The 13,579-nt window shown below is 46.1% G+C and overlaps 1 pseudogene across 1 annotated transcript in view; it reads right to left on the bottom strand.

Moving 5' to 3' along the window:
* Positions 1–961: 961 nt before the first annotated feature.
* LOC147737027 (uncharacterized) overlaps positions 962–13,579 on the bottom strand; it is a 59,459-nt pseudogene continuing 46,841 nt past the window's right edge. Inside the window, exon 2 of the transcript XR_015299287.1 lies at positions 962–4,222. The product of XR_015299287.1 is annotated as an uncharacterized LOC147737027 (transcript). The remainder of the gene's footprint in view (positions 4,223–13,579) is intronic.

Genomic DNA, 13,579 nt, shown 5'->3' with positions numbered 1-13,579 from the left:
TTGTCACTTCTCTGAGTTCTTCATTGAGGAACACCGCCTAGGGTTAATCTTTTCATGACAATCTAGATTTCAGTCATATGTTAAGAAATAAGGGTGAGTAGAAACCTTTTGGGTGGAGTAAAATTTAAGACATTAATATTGTGAATGTTTTGGCAATTAGTTGATTTTTGCAAGTACTAACACTTCTCTGTGTCAAGAAAAGCCCTTGAGAGTTTTGTAACTTTCAGATATTCAAATTGTGAATTTTGTTGCAATAAAAAAAATGTAAGGCTTGAAATTGCTTTGGAGGTTGCATGCGGGCAGCCTAAGTTATCCTGAAAGAGTTTCTTGATTAATCCTATTGCAACTACAATATGTGCTCTCTCATGTAAAGTCAGGTTAGAAGCTTTTCTGCAACTTGAGATACGCCTTACTTTTCACCTTGTGTGGGCGCATTTCTCACGTTTAGTGAGATCTCCTTTCTGAGTATAACGTTTCTGGCTTTCCCCTCCTGTATAAGGCTTTAGTCAGTGCAAATTCCCTCTCGTGAAATGACATTGTATTCAAGACCTAACCTTATCTGACATTCAGAACACACATAAGGCTTTTTTCTCGCGTGTTGGTTCGCTCATAACAAGTGAGAAGTAATTTGTAACCAATACTTTGCTTGCATTTCGAGCACTCATAAGGTTTTACCCCAGAGTGGGATCTCTCATGAAGCATAACTCTGACATAAGGGTTTTCTCCTGTGTGGAGTTTCTCATGTTGAGATAGCGTTTTTCTCTGCAGCTTTTCTGGCATTCAGAGCACTTGTAAGGTTTTTCATCAGTATCGAGTCGCTTATGGTTCGTGAGGCTGTACCTATCAAATAGGAATTTCTGTCATTCACCGCATTGGTAATGTTTTTTCCCTGTGTGCGTCTGCTCATGTACAGTGAGATTGCGTTTAAAATTGATGCTTTTCTGGCATTCGGAGCACTGAATTATTTATGATGGTGTGTTTTCTTATGAAGCTTGTAACCATCTCTACCTCTGAATCTTTTCTCACATTTAGAGCACTGTTAATGTTTTTCTCCAGTGTGGTTTCTCACATGTTCATTGAGATGAGATTTTTGGCTGAAACGTTTTTGGCATTCGGAGCACTGATAAGGCTTTTCCCCAGTGTGGATTCTCACATGTTCATTGAGATTAGATTTTTGGCTAAAACATTTTTGGCATTCAGAGCACTGATAAGGTTTTTCCCCCGTGTGGGTTCTTATATGCTGAGTGAGACGGCTTTTTACACTGAAACATATCTGGCATTCGGAGCACTGATAAGGTTTTTCCCCAGTGTGGGTTCTTATATGCTTAGTGAGACGGCTTTTATCACTGAAACATATCTGGCATTCAGTGCACTGATAAGGTTTTTCCCCAGTGTGGGTTCTTATATGCTGAGTGTGACAGCTTTTTTCACTGAAAGATTTGAGGCATTCAGAGCACTGATAAGGTTTTTCTCCAGTGTGGGTTTTTATATGCCGAGTGAGACAGCCTTTTTCACTGTAACATTTGTGGCATTCAGGGCACTGATAAGGTTTTTCCTCAGTGTGGAATCGCACATGTGCAGTTAGAAGTGATTTAAGTTTGAAATCTTTTGGGCATTCAGAGCACTGGTAAGGTTTTTCCCCAGTGTGGGTTCTTATATGCTGAATGAGACTGCTCTTGTTTCTGAAATATCTCTGACATTCAGAGCATGGATAAGGTTTTTCCCCAGTGTGGGTTTTTATATGCAGCGTGAGATGGATTTTTTCACTGAAACATTTCTGGCATTCAGAGCACTGATAAGGTTTTTCCCCAGTGTGGGTTCTTGTATGCCGAGTGAGACAACTTTTTTCACTGAAACATTTGTGGCATTCAGTGCACTGATAACGTTTTTCCCCAGCGTGGATCTTTGTATGCCGTGTGAGACTACTTTTTATACTAAAACATTTCTGGCATTCAGAGCACTGATAAGGATGTTCCACAGAATGGGTTATTGAATGTTGAGAAAGACTTTGTTGGTTACAAAACCTTTCCTGGCATTCAGAGCACTGATAAGGTTTTTCCCCAGTGTGGAGTCTCACATGTGCAGTTAGAAGTGATTTAAGTTTGAAATGTTTTGGGCATTCAGAGCACTGATAAGGGTTTTCCCCAGTATGGGTTCTTGTATGTTCAGTGAGTCTGCTTTTGTAACTGAAACATTTCTGGCATTCAGAGCACTGATATGGTTTCTCTCCAGTGTGGGTCATTGTATGCCGAGTGAGACTGTTTTTGTCAATGAAACATTTCTGGCATTCTGTGCACTGATGAGGTTTTTCCCCAGTGTGGGTTCTTGTATGCCGAGTCAGAGTGCTTTGATCACTGAAACATTTCTGGCATTCAGAGCACTGATAACGTTTTTCCTTAGCCTTAGAGTGGTATCTTGTATGCTGACTAAGACTGCTTTTGTCTTTGAAACATTTCTGGCAATCCGGGCACTGATGAGGTTTGTCCACAGAGTGGGTTATTGCATGTCGAGATAGACTCTGTTTGTTACAAAACCTTTTCTGGCATTCAGAGCACTGATAAGGTTTTTCCCCAGAGTGGATTCTCATGTGATCAGTGTAATAAGATTTACGGCTGAAACTTTTTTGGCATTCAGAGCACTGGTAAGGTTTTTCTACAGAGTGGGTTAATGCATGTCGAGATAGGCTCGGTTTGTTACAAAACCTTTTCTGGCATTCAGAGCACTGAAAAGGTTTTTCCCCAGTATGAATTCTCATATGCTCAGTGAGATAAGATTTACGGAAAAAGCTTTTTTGGCATACAAAGCACTGCGAACGGTTTTCCTTCGTTTGCATTCTCTCAAATTCTGTGAGATGAGATTTATGGTTGTATCTTTTTTGGCACAGGTAACTTTTATCCCCAACTTCGGTTATTTTGCCTTGATTGAGGCAAGTTTGAACACTGAATTTGTTCTCACAGCCAGTGTTTTTAGAAGGTGTATTCCTAGAGTTAATACGCTATGTATAGTTTTCTCTTGCTTATATGCCAGGGTAAGAGAGAACCCGATTTTAGAGTCTGGCTTGTTCAGATATTGTTCAGCATTTATCTATAAAAGAAATTGTGTGTAATCTTAACACTTGAATTGAGCAAAATATGTCTGGAAGCAGCCCTGAAACACCTGTCAAAATGTTCCTAGCAGATAATAGTCTTTAGGTTATAGCCTCTCCGGCCGCAACTTATTTTGTGACTGAGGTTTTTCTCAAATTTATTTGTATAGGTTCTTAGCAAAGCAGTGATAAAGTGTTAGTCTGATATTTTATAATTAAACTGATAAGTACCTTTTTGCACTGACGTAACGGCAGTAACTGAGAATATCAAAACATGCACAGTAATATTGTGGATCACCAGTCGCAGAACATCAGTACCCTTTACCCTTTCTATATTTGGTGTAAGGTTACGGTTTGTAGTTCTGAAGACGAGGATTTATTCACATTAGCTGTAGCACAACAGTGCTCATTTAACCTATTTTTATATTTACCAGTTTTACATATCACTCTTGCACAATAGATAATGTTGAGGCAATTTACATAGAATTACAGAACAGTACACATTAAAAAGAAAACAATCTGAGATGGTCATGAACATAATATAGTGGTGAATTTTTAAAAGGTTTTTGCAAGAGTGAGCAGAGTGAGTCGTGGTGTTCTATCCAGAGGCAGGTAGTCTCAAACTTGCGTAACTGGTTAAAAACGGTTGTAGAACAAGGGTGATTTTCCAATGTTTTGGTAGTTAAACGTGTCAGCTTGGGAGTCTTCTTTCAGCGTCTTTTCTTTGATGGTTTGCAGAAGAAACCCTTTGTTATAACTTTCTTTTATGGACTGTGTGCTTCCTCTCTGGAATTAAATGATGCTTTAGATTAAAGTTATTCCGTCATGCTGAGGCAATTTGTCTTTCTGATAATATTTCAGATGAGGGTGCTGTGATTGGTCCTTCTGACATTATTTCTGATGCTGTGTGGACAGATATGGCTTTGTTCTGGGTTAATGAAATCCAAAATTAGAGACTTCACTTACAGGTATAGTATTTTCCTCAGCTCCCACTTCTACGCCACACCTAGATTTTGGAAATTGTTTGAACGTAAAATGCTGGAGGTCCTTCAGTTTTTCAAAATAATCCTTCTCATGGCACTGACATTTAGTTGCCTGGTGCTAAATCTGGCTTTCTTCATCCGTAATTTCAATCACCTATAGTATTACAATTAAATAGTTAATATTTGTACATTTCCAAAAATATAATTTACAAGCCAAATCAATGCAGAATTACAGAATTTTGAAAATGTTGAGCTGTTCTTCAGACAGAGCAGAGTGTAGAATGGTAGCCTGAGAGTACTTGGATGTAGGAGTGAGGATTTGTAGAATTTTCAACATTTTATTAAGCACACAAAGGATACCTGTACCCTATGGATTTGACATAGATTCCCAAAGGCAGAAATTAAAGTCATATGGACTGGCACCAAATAGATATTTAAAAAAGAATATTATTAATTAATTTTTAATGTAGATTTCTGGGACAGGAATTTCCCCTCCACTGACAACAGGCATTTTCCCCTGCCCTGAGTTACCACCTACTTGTATCTGGTATCCTGACTTTTGAGCTCTGGCCTCTGCTGCACACAAATCTATTGTGTGCTGCGAGGACTATGCCTAGACCTATCCCTCGACTATGGTCCAGAGTATGAATCGAGGGCAGTGAAATTAAGGAGTACGTTCATGTGTTCATTTTATTCCAACTGATTATCAGTTGTTAGGTTTTTCTGCACCTGGATTTACCGGGTGCAGAAAAAAGGACACCATTTTTTTCCAGACAGAAAAATTAGAGTGAAAAGACGCACAAGACTCTGGGTGCAGCAGAAGCAGCCAAGACTTATGCTGTTTTTTTACTAACTGGGGGAACACACACAATGCTTCCCTCTGTTAGAAAATGCTTTCCTCTTCCCCTGCTTCACCCATCTCCCCCCAACCAACCACATGCATATATATATATACATAAACCAACTGCTTAAAACAAGTGGTAACTAAAAGCAGAAAAACACTATGAAATAGTGAAAGGCATGTGGTTTGACAGGCAGAAGAATCTGTTCCCAGTGGCAACTCCTCAGTCTATGGCGTCAAACTTGTATCTGCACGTTACTGGGAAAATCTACCACCAAGGAAAAAAAAAAAAATACATGAGATTTTCTGCCACTCCAGTACTAGGCAACTTCTAACAAGGGACTATGAGAGGTCTTGGACTGGTCCTGGGACCTAGAGGGTCACACCAAGTGTGCCCTCATTTAAGGCAGAGGCTGTCATGGGTTTACCAGATAGAGCGGGGGTGGCAATGCACCGTGTTGTAAGGATCAATAGCCTGATGAGATCTTTGCATCATGGTCATTGGAGTGCTCCATTTCTATGCCTGTGCCCAGACTTTGCTCTAACATCAAGTGCGTGTTTAGTGTGTTGGGGTGCGTAGCCTGTGCAATGCATAAATGCAATGTGAGAGTGTGACAGAGTAAACCGAATCTCCTTCCTGTCAGTTGAGTATATAAGTGGGAGCATCTATCTCTCTGTTATATCCCAGTTCAAAGTCCACTGTTACCAAGGAATAAAGTGCTTTACAAAGTACTCAGGTGCCTGCTGTGACACCAGGGATGGTGTCAGCCTGACAGTCTATCTAAGTTGAAGGGACATCGCATGCAGGCTTAATTACTTAATGGAGAAGCCGAGTACCTGTCCTGAGGAGCCTAGAAGTCTGCCTAGAAGCCTGCCTGTCTGGTAATAAAGGGAAGGGAGTTTGACTATCCAGTAGGAGGACAAGGCTGTCCTGGAAGAAGCAAGGTCCGACACATCCCCGGTATCCATAGGGCAGGCAGGAAAGCCATCCAGCAGGACCAGCTAGTCTGAGGAAACCCCTCCACCCCAGACTCTGCCAACAGTTCAAGGCAGAAAATAATTCTATACGACAACGTGATTGTTGAGGCACAGTTGGACGATTGTGTGCTGCCAACCGGCCCGTTCAAGGCTGCATTTGCCAAATTCCTAACACGACAGGGTCTGAATCTACTGGCTTTTAGCTTCTGAATTCAAAAGCGCTCCACAAAAGCCTGCTGGTGGGTCACTGCTCTCTCGAGTGTTCGGGCGTGCCATTCAAGTGCCAGGAAACAGGAAAGAGACCCAGACAAGACTGACTCATCTTGTGAAAGGGTAAGACGCTTACATATGCCACACACCACTCTTCCTACGCTAAGGGGGCGCTGGTATGGATACGCCCGGGCACCCCATGGATAATGCAGGACACCTTGGTGGACCCCGGGGGGAGACATGTAGCGGCCAGGGGCAAGATAGACGGGAACCCGATAGTACTAGCCTCGATATATGCACCCAACACAGGGATACAGGATTTCCTAACACAACTGTCCAACACCCTGGCGCCATGGCATGGCATACAGTGGGTACTGGGCGGGGACTATAACTGCACGCTGGACCCTTCCCTAGACCGCTCCCGTCCTCCACTCCCTAATTCCCCAGCTCATCACGCAGCGCGAGCCCTCCTAGATTGGTCCGTGCAATGGGACCTACAAGACGCATGGCGCAGCCACAACCCAAACGCCAGGGCCTACTCCTTCCACTCAGGGGCACACAACCTGCATGTACGCCTAGATAGGTACATGGTATCTAGAGACCTACTGCCGGCGATAAGAGACACGCAATACATGGGCCGCACGCATTCGGACCATAATCCACACCTCATGACACTCGCCTGGGAACAGCCGAGACCGCCAATCCCCACCTGGCGACTACAACCAGACCTCTTGCTTGACGGCACATTCAGAACCTCGATAGGGGCACAAACAGCACAGCACTTCGAAGATAACAACAACACTGCCTCCACACCCCAGCTAGAGTGGGACGCGTTCAAAGTGGTCCTGAGAGGGCTATGCCTCGGCACCCAAGCACACACCCGCCGACAGCTGGAAGCAGACCTGAAACGGCTAGAAAGGGATTTGCTGCAAAAAGAACAAGAGGCGACGGGAGGGGACGATACAGAGCTGCTTGAGGCTAGGACGGAACACGACAGACTGATAGGCAGACTAAAACAAGTCAATTTCACTGCACACTCGGCACGCACACACCGCTACGGCGACAAGCCGGGCAAATTACTGGCCTGGCTGATAAGGCGAGAAGACCGCTCCGCCCCAGTAACGGCCATAAGCCCTACCGCAGACACCGTGGTATACACCCAGGCAGGCATGCATGCAGCCTTCGTGGCACATTACAAGGCACTATACCAGTCACAAATGGGCAATCCGCAACCAGACATCCAGGCATACCTAGAGGAACTCACACTTCCCGCCCCGACTGACAACCAACGGGATGAACTCGGAGCGCCGTTGGTGGCGGAGGAATTACGCGAGGCCATATTTGCCCTCTCTAACGGGAAGACCCCTGGCCCGGACGGACTGCCTGCAGAATACTACAAAGCATATTCTGACATCCTCATTCCCGAACTGCTCAGAACATATTCGGCAGCTCTAGACGACTCATCCTTACCGGCATCCATGAACGAAGCAATACTGGTATCGCTTCTCAAACCACACAGGGAAGGGACGCTCCTTGGGTCATATAGGCCGTTAGCCCTGCTCAACACGGACTACAAAATCCTGGCATCAGCATTGGCTCGTAGACTGGCGGCCCTGGTACCGGCCCTGGTGCACAAGGACCAGAACGGGTTTGTCCCAACGAGATGCACCTCCCAGAATATTCGGAGGCTGTTCCGGGTGCAGGAATACGCAGCCCAGACGTGGCCAAGATCGGGTTGCCTAGTGCTGGACCTGGAGAAGGCGTTCGACTCTGTCGAATGGCCCTATTTATCGGCAGTGCTACGTAAATTTGACCTGGGTGATGACTTTATAGAACTGGTGGGCCTGCTATATGGGAAGCCTGAGGTGAGAGTACGCACTGGGAAACTGATCTCAGAGTCCATACATGTCAGGAGAGGCACCAGACAAGGTTGCCCACTTTCCCCATTACTATTTTCCCTGGCGATCGAACCACTGGCTGAACGGCTGCGCACCAGCGGAGCACGATGGGGCATCCCGCTAGCAGACGGCACGCATGTCGTGTCACTATACGCAGACGACTTACTCTTGTATATCAAAGACCTTGATAATGTGCCGCCGGAACTGTCGGACATATTCCGCACGTTCGAATTGATGTCAGGCCTCAAAGTTAACTGGGCCAAGTCGGGGGCATATTCGTTCACCCCCGACGCTCCGGACCCGGTACTCCACAGCAATAATGAACGACTGCCATGGTACCAAACCACGTTCAAGTACCTGGGCATCCATATATATAGGACGCCCCCAGACATTCTGGACGGCAACCTGACACGGGCCATAACGTCTGTTCGAACACAGGTCGCCTTCTGGAAAACTCTTCCCATCAATGTGCCAAGCAGGGTAACCTTGACGAAAATGATAATACTCCCCAGGCTCCTGTATTACTTTGCCAACCTCCCACTCTATATCCCTGTCCGCATATTCAGGGAGCTGGAGTCCATGCTCAGAGATCTGATCTGGAACACAGGCAGGCCAAGAGTAGCACTGACGAAACTCTATAACCCGGTCACTGAAGGCGGCGCAGCGGTCCCGAACCTAGAGCTCTATTATCTAGCAGCACAGGTGCAATGGGCGGTAGCCTGGATTTCAGGCAGGAATCTCGAGGACACGGCTACGGCCACAGACATCCTTTCCACACTGCAGATACATACCCTATTCCACCCACTGACGAGCCCTAGGAAACACTCGCAACTACATGTAGCTGTGGCCACGAAATGTTACGACAGATGCTTACGCCTCACTAGAACCACCATACCATACGCGCCAGCGTTGCCACTCCTGGGTACCCCCAAGGCCAGGTCAGTCGTGACAGAGGCGGCACTGGTACAGTGGACACGCGCAGGCATAGAAACAATGACAGATTTGTACGCGGATGGCGCTTTACTTTCCTTCGAGGCACTGACTGCTGACACGGGACTGCCCGCGGGACAATTCCTGCAACATGCCTCAATACTGCGGACACTCACGCAGAAATGGGGGAACATCGCTGACGAACCGCCCACACACCAGCTAGTACAGTGTATGCACGTGATGGGCAACGGGACGCATGTGGTGCACTGGCTGACACAGGCGCTACTCTCGCACACTCATAACACATTGCAACCTCTCCGGGACAAATGGGCGGTGGACAGAGGGAAGGCATGGACGGACAAGGAGTGGGCGGTGATACTCTCAGGCCCCCGCAACATTCCCCGTAACGCACGCTTCAAACAGATCCAATTTTATGTCCTACACCGCGCATATCTATCCCCGGACAAGATAAACTCGTATTTCCCGGGCACGGGAGCCAAATGCCCGAGATGTGACACGGAGGGAGCAGATCTCCTCCACATGCTGTGGCAATGTCCCCAGCTTCAGGCATACTGGCACTCGATACTAACGCTACTGAAGCGATGCACGGCGATGCCGATCCCATTCTCGTGGGAGGCGTGCCTACTGGGCCTCTTCCATAGGACCAAACTAAACAGGGTGCCTTCCCGCTTCTGGGATCTTGGCCTCATCACGGCCAAAAGACTCATCACAAAGCATTGGAAGCGGGCGGCACCACCAGCGGCGGAACACTGGCGCGCTTCGCTAGATAACTGGGCGAAAGCGGAAAGCATATCATTACATAATGAGGAGACGGCGGGATTGCGTAAGTACCCCATAGCGGCGCTCTGGGACGATATGATCCGATCCTTCCACAATGGACCCCAGGCACCAGAGACTCCTGAGAGACAGACACCCCCAGATGGGGGACATAGCGATGACCAACGTACTCCAGGCGCTGCGGACGACAGACATAACGCCCATACACCTGACCCCTAGACACCCCCTCTTCTTCCCCCCCCCCGGCCCCGCTGACACGCCAGGTTTGCTGCCACCCTCCTGCATCGCCAGCATAGCTCCCGAACATGCAAGAACAGACACGAATCTGCTGAAGCACCACTACCGGGCCCTCCCCCCCTCTCTCCTCGCCCCCCCCCCCCACAGTAGACCCCACCAACTGTTGCACCGCACACCGCACGACCCCTAGTTTGATACCCCTTTCCCGTTACGCTTTTATTGAAGTTGCTTGATTGGCAGGATGCAATAACTAAGACAGCATGATCACGCACTGTTTGAACGTTGACTTTCTCAGCGAAATGTTGTGATATACTTTGCGATCTAATCCATGATCTATGTATGCATTTCTTTGACTATTGAATCTTCATACATCGAGACTCTGTATGACATATGCTTGTATTTTTTTTTTCTCCTTTGCACCGAATAAAAGATATATTTAAAAAAAAAAAAAAAAGGGTAAGACGCTTACGACAGAGCATATACGCATTGGGGTGACTGGGGTGACATAACTGCACCTATACTATATTCATGACACTCCTAAATGCCCCAAGAGGGGAAGAGGGATCAGAACCAGACACACCTGTCTGTAGCACATGGTAGTCTGTCATGCCTGCACTATCTTTTCACCCAGACTGTCCATAAGGAAAATGCTACTTACCAGTATGCATCTGTTCTTGGCATGTAGAGCTGCAGATTCGTACACTTTTGCAATAGATCGCCACCTGGTGTTGGCTCGGATGATTGCAGGTTGTGGTCTTCTTGGAAGAAGTCTTTGCAGTCACGAGATAAGTGACTACTCCCTTGGACAATACTGTGCATGGTCATCAACTCCATCCTCAGATTGTTTTTCGCCATGATGGGAAATGATCGAGTTCGTAGAAGTAAAGAGAAAGGATGTCCATGCGTGTGCATTTAAGTCAGATGAGTCCTGGAACGGATACAAGTCCCGGGGAGGCGAGAGGGCGTGTACGAATCTGCAGCTCTACATGCCAAGAACAGATGCATACTGGTAAGTAGCATTTTCCGTTCGAGGCATATGAGCTGCAGATCGTACACTTTTGCAATGATTGTGTAGCAGTGTCTCCCCTAGCAGTGGTCGCTTGTATCCGCTTCAGTATTCTGAAACAGTGTTCTAAGGACAGCTTGGCCTACTGCAGCTTGCTGCTTGGCTTGCACATCAACACAATAGTGTTTAGTGAAGGTGTGTATTGTAGACCATGTTGCTGCCTTGCATATGTCCTCTAGTGGTATATTTCCTAAGAAAGCCATAGAGGCTCCTAGTTTGCGAGTGGAGTGCGCTCTAGGAGGAAACGTTAGTGTACGTTTAGCTTTTTGATAGCATATTTGTATACACTTTACAATCCATCTGGCAATTCCTCCCTTAGAGATGGGGTTGCCTTTGTGTGGGGGAGAGAAAGATACAAATAGTTGTTTTATCTTTCTGAAGAATTTAGTCCTGTCTGCGTAGTATAACAAGGCTCTTCTAACATCTAAGGTGTGTAAAGCCCTTTCTGCAACAGAGTCCGGGTTTTGGAAAAACACAGGTAGCTCTACTGATTGGTTAAGGTGAAAAGGAGTAATAACTTTTGGCAGGAATTTTGGATTAGGCTTAAGAACCACTTTGTTAGGATGTATCTGAAAAAATGGTTCCTGTATTGTGAATGCTTGTATTTCACTAACTCTTCTGAGAAAGGTGATGGCAACAAGGAAAGCAGTTTTCCATGTTAGGAATTGCAATTCACACTTGTGTAAAGGCTCGAAAGGGGGTCCCATAAGTCTTGTAAGGACCACGTTTAGGTTCCATACTGGAGCAGGTGGTAACCTAGGTGGGATTATTCGTTTTAATCCTTCCATAAATGCTTTGATTGCAGTAACTCTGAAGAGAGAAAGATGTTGTCTATTCTGTAAATAGGCTGCAATTGCTGCCAGATGCAGGCGTATGGAAGAATAAGCTAAATTGGACCTTTGTAGGTGTAGAAGGTAGCAAATAATATTTTGGATGGAAACATCCAGTGGATCAATGTGATTATTGGTACAATATATTGCAAATCTTTGCCACTTAGCGGCATAACATGCTCTGGTAGTGGGTCTTCTAGCTTCTTTAATTATGTTCATACAGTCTGGTGGTAGGTTTAAGTAACCAAACTCTAAGACTTCAGGAGCCAGATCGCCAAATTCAGTTAGCTTGGTTCTGGGTGTCTTATTTCTCCATGGTTCTGTGTTAACAGGGAGGGCGTGAGCCAAAGTTTTTGATGTGGAACCAGTGGGAGATCTAGTAGTGTGTTGAACCACGGCTGACGTGCCCATGTGGGAGCTACTAGTATTAGTTTGAGAGACTGTTGTCTATAGCAGTGGGAATCTCAGACCATTCGCTGGTGGAGGTGCAACTCGATGGTCCTGTTGTCGACTTCATGCTACCCCCATGGGTTGATCCGTGATATTTAAAAGACAAGACGTTCAAAGCTCGTATGAGAGATAGAGCAGAATTCTATTTTAAGGAGAACGGGCGGCCTGTTGAATCAGCTTGCGTGCTATAGGATGAATTCAAGCCAGTGATTCGAGGCCAGACACAAGCCTTGATTGGGGAAATGCGGAAGGAACGTAAATTGTAGTGTGAGGCTCAGAACAGGAAATGTGCTTCCATGGAGGCTCGCTAGGCAAGTGGGGAATCAGTTTCTCTGCCATTACACCATCAACTGAAGCAGCACACATTAAGAGCACTAATGGAAAATAGTGGGCACTCATAAGCTGGCTACCCAGCAGTGTCTCTAAGATGTGGGTGATAAAGCCAATAAGTTGCTTGCAGGGCTAAAAAGACGAGACAAAGGACGGAACTGGATCCTCGAGGTCACTCACAACAAGGGGGCGGAAATACTGGTAGAGACTTCCTGAAAGACCTAACCCTGCCAATGCTAACGAATGAGGACCGAGACGCACTAGACCAAGACCTGCCCGTAGACTAAATAAATAAGACAATAAGAACCTTGCAAACAGGGCAAGCGACGGGCCTGATGAGCTATTTATTTATTTAGTGTATTTTGTTATAGCGCACAGATACCCCAACGTGGTGTCCCGGCGCTCCTGTGTGATCTTATGCTGGAATAAGTGTCCTATAGAAAGGAGATGTTTAACAGAACAGGTGAGTTTTTAAGGCTTTCCGGAAGGGTAGTTCTTTCTGGATCAACGGGATGGAATTTGGTAACTTGTTCCAGAGGGCAGAGGTACATACTTGGAAAGTTTTTCCGCCTGAGTGAGTTTTTTTAAATCTGGGAGTAGTGATGAAGTTTGTTGAGGAAGAACGAAGAGTCCTGGTGTTGTTATAAGGGGTGAGACAGGTGATAAGGTAGGCAGAGGCCTTGCCTCTCAATGCACGGTGAGCCAGTACCAGTGCTTTGAATTCTGCACTTTTTTGTATAGGAAGCCAATGAAGTCTGCGACGGTGGGGTGAGATGTGCTCGCGTAGGGGAATGCCACCAACCAGTCGTACTGCAGCGTTCTGGACTGTCTGAAGTCGATGACAAAGACCTGTAGACAGACCAGTGTACAGGCCATTTGCGTAGTCCAGGTGCGAAGTGATCAACGCCTTGACTACAATCTTCCTGGTGTTGTTGGGTAAGAA

The sequence above is a fragment of the Lissotriton vulgaris genome, chromosome 1_1 (assembly GCF_964263255.1).
Source record: "Lissotriton vulgaris chromosome 1_1, aLisVul1.2, whole genome shotgun sequence".
Taxonomy (NCBI): domain Eukaryota; kingdom Metazoa; phylum Chordata; class Amphibia; order Caudata; family Salamandridae; genus Lissotriton; species Lissotriton vulgaris.
This window is presented reverse-complemented; position numbering and strand designations above follow the sequence as displayed.